Below are 6,000 nucleotides of genomic sequence, written 5' to 3' on the forward strand. Positions count from 1 at the left end.
TCTTTTTCCTTCACCACTATTTCCCCACCTGTCATTATTTTCCACTTCCCTGAGGAAAATAGTAAAACAATTTAAAAATATTTTTACTTTCACGTGTACATAGTAATGAGAAAGTAATCGTCAAAAAATTCGAACTCCAGAATTTGATAAATCTCCACACTTTAAACCACCATGAATTCAAGAAATACATTTTTAGAAAATATGCCTCACTTTCTGTGACAAAGATAACTCAAAAACATTTCGAGCTATGCGGGTGAAATTTGGTATACGGTCTTTATGCTAAATTTGTAGATTTTTTTTTTTTTTCAAATTTTGAACGAAATTCGTTCAGATGAAATCTGTCCCGTTATTCGAATATAATTTACCATGGTAACTACAAAACGAAGAGAGCAAGATGGATAGGACTCAGTGCACAGATTTAACATCTTTAATATAGGCGCCTACCAAAATTTAAGCGAAATCCAACGACAAACCATTGTCTGTCGGTCTGTACTTTCAGAAATATGTAAATATAATAACTCAAAAACGTAGTGACAAATATATGAAATTTGGTGTGCGGCTTTAAATGCATTTTTATATCAAATTTTTGTTTTAGTCGATTGGAAAGAATTGGTCTGAAATCCGAATTCGATTTTTTGGGATACTTTTGACCTCATGCCAAGAATTAATCGCCTAAAGACACGCTAAGGGGGACATGATAGATTTAGTAATTATGTTAAATTCAAGCCAAAGGTTAATATTTCGCATATATTATATGCGATGGGGCGTTTTGTACACCAATGGTGTGCAAATCTTTTACTGAGATAACATCTTTGTTACAGTTCATGCGAGAAATTTTTGGGAAGAATACACCCACTGGTTCTTTATTATATTAACATTTCATTTTATTTTCTGAGGATACCGAATTATTGCTCATCTTGTTTTCTCTCCTTAGGAAGACGAGCACAGGAACGTGCACGGTGACTCATGGCTCAAGATGTATCAATTATTATTGTGAGAAAAATTTTCTGTTTGGCGATTGGATAGTAAGATTACAATGATATCTTCGGCACTCCCCTAAGCGAATAGTTTCTATTGAACTCAAAATTTTCCAGCCTTCTTCCCCCAAATTTTTCAAGGTCAACCTTTAAGGGTTCATCTTGACAGAAAACTTTACATCATTTTAACCAGTGCGGCCAAAGCAAAAGGTTGTTATTGAATTTCTCGGAAATTTGAGAGTGAAACATTGTCATTTTTGTTTTGAACTCATTTCCAAATATTTCTATGCGATGGATCGTTTTGTAGCAACGTTAGAATACAGATCAGTGCTACTCACCAGTGTAGCCGACATTGTACAGTTCAGCAATATTGTTCAAAAGTCTATTTCGCATTTAGATTTGAAATTATATCAGCACTGTGCAGTTGAAGATAGTACGCGAACTCTCAGCTATAGTTGCATGAGGAGCTCTGTAAATGACTTTATAAGTACAGAAGAAAAATACAGGAAAATTCTAACTCCAAGTAGAAGTCTTCTCTATACTTTGCATCTTGACTTACCTAAAGGAAGAGAGCATTACTTGAAGGAGGCTGCAGGTTCGTTCAGCACTAATTTCCGTATCCCTCATATAGGCAAAATACACTTCGGCAGTGGATTTTATTTTGGAATAATATCTGGTTTGATCTATCATGCCGTGAACTTCGCAGGTCAAAGATGTAAAACTTTCAACTGGTTGTCGAAGTTCAAAGTAATTAAAGAATCCGAATTCCATCGACTGCATCCTATCATAGTAAATGATTTTTTAAACGACTTGCCTTTTTTCAATATGGATCCCACAGAGTTAAAGGAATTTTTTACAAAGTTTTGTTTTAAACCTTGGATGTTCCAGTATGAAAACGCAGTGGTCTTGGAATATTTTTTGCATCATGCTTCCTTTTTTGGAAGAGATTTCGAAAAAGATCGCCCGTCTAATTATGACTTGACAGATGCTTGCATCAGTAAAGGCTTTTTCTTAAATATTGCTCCTATATTGAAATGTATTGATACGCCAAGGCTTTCGAGTTCATATGGTGCATATCTGTTTATACCTGAGTATATAAGGTAAGCGAGAATTCATTTTCTATATTGCTGTGATTTATATTACATTATGGTTTTATATATTAACGACATTTTAAATTTTCTTAGATTCATTTGATTTTGAGAAATATAAATCTTTGATAATTAATAATATATGATAAAACAATTGATAAATGAAAGAATTTAATCAATCACTGGTTCAGTATCCTATATTCACAATATATATATATATATATATATATATATATATATATATATATATATATATATATATATATATATATATATATATATATATATAATTGCTCTTATTTTCCATTAAAACGTTGATAACATATTGTGTAATTACATTTTCTTGAAATCAAAAGTAACAAAATCAAAGTTGTAAAAAAACAGTTCTTATCTTATAAGTGAAATAGTCCAGATTCTGTATCCAAAATGCCTGTTTTATTCAAGTGGCAATTAAACCAATTAAGTGTAAATTAAATAAATTAATTTCAAAAAAGGTTTTCTCAAAAAACTTTGAATGTATTAAATGTAAATTGTACAGATAGTTAAATTTTTATTTAGATTAATGGAAGAATATAATCAATTGCTGTTTCAGCATCCTATATTCACAAAAACAATATGACTATTTTAAAATGTTTAACTTCTTGTTATCTTACGCTTTTCTTTTCCAATCACTTTAAAACTTTTCTCTTAGTTCCTATAATTTTCTAATAAAATAATGCTAACATATGTCTGCAATTACATTTTCACAAAATCAAAAGTAAAGAAATCAAAGTTGTAAAAAAGAATTGCTTAATCTTATTAATGAAATAGTCCAGATTTTGTATCCAAAATGCCTGTTTCATTCAAGGGGCAATTGAATGAATTAATTAGAGATTAAATTAATTAATTCAAAAATATGTATATTTTTTCAAAAAACTTTCAATGTATTAAATGTAGTATCATTGGTTAAATTTTTATCTCAATGCTGGTAAATTCAACACGTTAAATACTGTTTAATAATATGAACTCTAAGCTTATTTATTAAGTTTGTTTACATGTAATGCATATAAAGAAATTTGCATGTTACCATGGCATGTAATGTTATGTGTGGCATATGAATGTGCCCAGTTTGAAATGCACTCTTTCCATTTTTTTTTTTTTTTAATTCTTATATTCTGTTTTAAACTTTTCTCATTATTTGATATATGAAGCAAGTAAAAAATTATACATCATATTAAAAAGTCTTTCCGACGTTATTGTTGTAATATTAAAGTGCAATTATTTTTAAAATAAATTCTGAAATCGCAATCCATTTTTTACATGTTTTATTTAACTTGACCTGTTTCTTGTTTGTTAAAATTGAGCTGTTTTAATGACTTTTTGGCACGCCACTTGATATGCAAATCGTTTTGTAATTATTAATGTATTGTGTATCGCTCTATACACGTTTATCATTTTGAAAAATTATAATTTAATCTAACATCATTATAATTCATTTAAGAAAATTTATGTTCTATTTTTGCTAATATACAACATGTCTAGTCTTTTCGTGTCCAGTTGTTAGCTTCTAAGTGTGAATGCGCATAGTTTACTCGAAAAAAAAATACTTTAGATGACATAAGGATTTATATTTTATGTTATTATAGCTAATAAAAGCATTTTCAAATAAATTATGAATTTAAAATTTTTGTACATTTTTCGTTCAATCATATTAAATAAAATACATTTGGTATTCCCAATCTTCCGCAATCAAACACGCAATCATCTGCAACCAAAACTGATTGAATTATGAGGTTTGAATTTGATCATTTTAAACAATTAATCCCTTGAGGAAAGATAATCCATTATTTGATACTTAGAAATTATTTGTTGGACTACAATTATAGTCTGTGTATTTTCTGTAGGCGGTTCAAGTGCTAGAAGAAATTATTTTATGGCTTCTAGTCTATTTCAAAAGCATGATACATTAAACATGTTTTTTATTTAAATAATTATTTTAATATGATACGGTTTATAGCTTACATATCTACAAATTTCATGATGCAAGTATCGTTCAAACAGTTTATAGGAAAGGACATCAATTTAGCATGTAGTTGAATTATATTGTGACGAGTGCTAACCATATTTTTTTTCTCATTTGATCAATCAGATTAAAAATTAATTTTGATTTAATTTTTTTTCTCACAATTATTTTAGAATGTATTATTGAGCAAATGCTTTTTTTACATCAATATAATTTATTTTTTTTAATTTTCAGTTATATGAATTTTATTTTGATATTTTAATAAACTTTTTAACTTTATCCCTTTTAACTAGATATAATCTGTAAATTGCATGATACAAATATCGTTCAAAAAATCCATATCAAAGGACCTAGAGTTATCAATTTTGGCATGCAGTTTAATTGTAACGGGTGCTTATGATATTTTTTTCTTTGTTTAATCAGGTTAAAAATTTATTTTAATTTCAGTGTTTTTTCTCTCAATTGTTTTATAGTATATTATTTTGCAAAGGCTGTTTTTACACCACTATATATATATTTTTTAATTTTCAGTGATATAAATTTTATTTTATTATTTTAATAAATTTCTAAACTATTTCAAATATATTTTAGACTAATACCTTCATTATTTTAATTTATTTATTTATATGTGCTCATACTGTAACAATGTGAATCCATTTTTTATTTGCACGTCATCTTTGACGTAATTAATATGAAATCTAATATATAAAAGTGAATTTTTGTTCGTATTTTACATGCTGTCGTACCATTCGTCCGATTTTGATAGAACTTTGCCAACTTATTGCTTGCACTTAGACAAAGGCTATAGGCATAGTGCAATTATAATATCTAATATATAAAAATGAATTTTTGTTTAATCTATTTTATGTACTGCCACACTATAATTCATCCGATGCCGATAAAACTTTGACAACTTATTCCTTGCACTTGCGCAAAGGCTATAGGCATAGTACAATTATAATATCTAATAAATAAAAATGAATTTTTGTTTGTTCGTGTTTCATACGCTGCCATACTATTATTCGTCCGATGCCGATAAAACTTTGCCAATCTATTGCTTTGAACCAAGAAAATCCATGTTTTTCATATGGTCAGTTACCTGGTCTAGGCTCATGAGTTTGGGCAGCCAAGAAGTTTATTTGATTTTGCTGAAGACAGAAAAACAAATAAAACATTGTCTACCATAAAATATACTTGAATAATAAAGTAAAAATAATAGAATAAATATTATTTATACTACTCCTTTATATATCATTCAATTTCAATGAATGTATTCATTGTCGACAAGAAAATAAATGTCATTCTCTCTATCTTTCCTTATTAAACAAAATAACTATTTCAAATTTCAAACGATATTTCCAAAATTAGTTCTTCTGCTGCAGCAACGCGCCGAGTACCAGCTAGATTTTTTTTTTTTAATAAAATTATGTTATGAGAAGTATTCAAATGAAATATTTTCATGCTGTAATATTTCAGAGTAGAGGTTGGCATTTTCTTTAATTTTTTTTTCTTTTCTTTTTTAGACGAGGTTTAACTGAAGAAGCGTTGACTCAAGCAGGAAGCTGGATGACCAAAGAGAGAAAGAAACTGATACTACAACTTCTTGTGATCTATCTTAAAGCCTTATCGGATGGCAGATGCGTCGCATCCGCATTTCAAGCCCTGCATCTACTCTGGAATTCCCTTCCAGCTCCTTTCATATCTTACAATGAAATCTCTATGATTTTCGGTGAATTGCTCGATCCTGTGGAAATTCAGGATATGTATTGGTTTTATTCACAAGCTGTTGGTGAATTCAATGAATCTCTTCAACCACGATCCCTCAAACATTCATGTAGAACTATCATACGCAAAGCAATATATAATCAAAGACAGTGGATTGCATACGGAGTTGATAAATTGTTGATTCCAAGAGAACTTAAATCGTTTTTAA

Source organism: Argiope bruennichi, chromosome 10 (genome assembly GCF_947563725.1).
Source record: "Argiope bruennichi chromosome 10, qqArgBrue1.1, whole genome shotgun sequence".
NCBI lineage: Eukaryota > Metazoa > Arthropoda > Arachnida > Araneae > Araneidae > Argiope > Argiope bruennichi.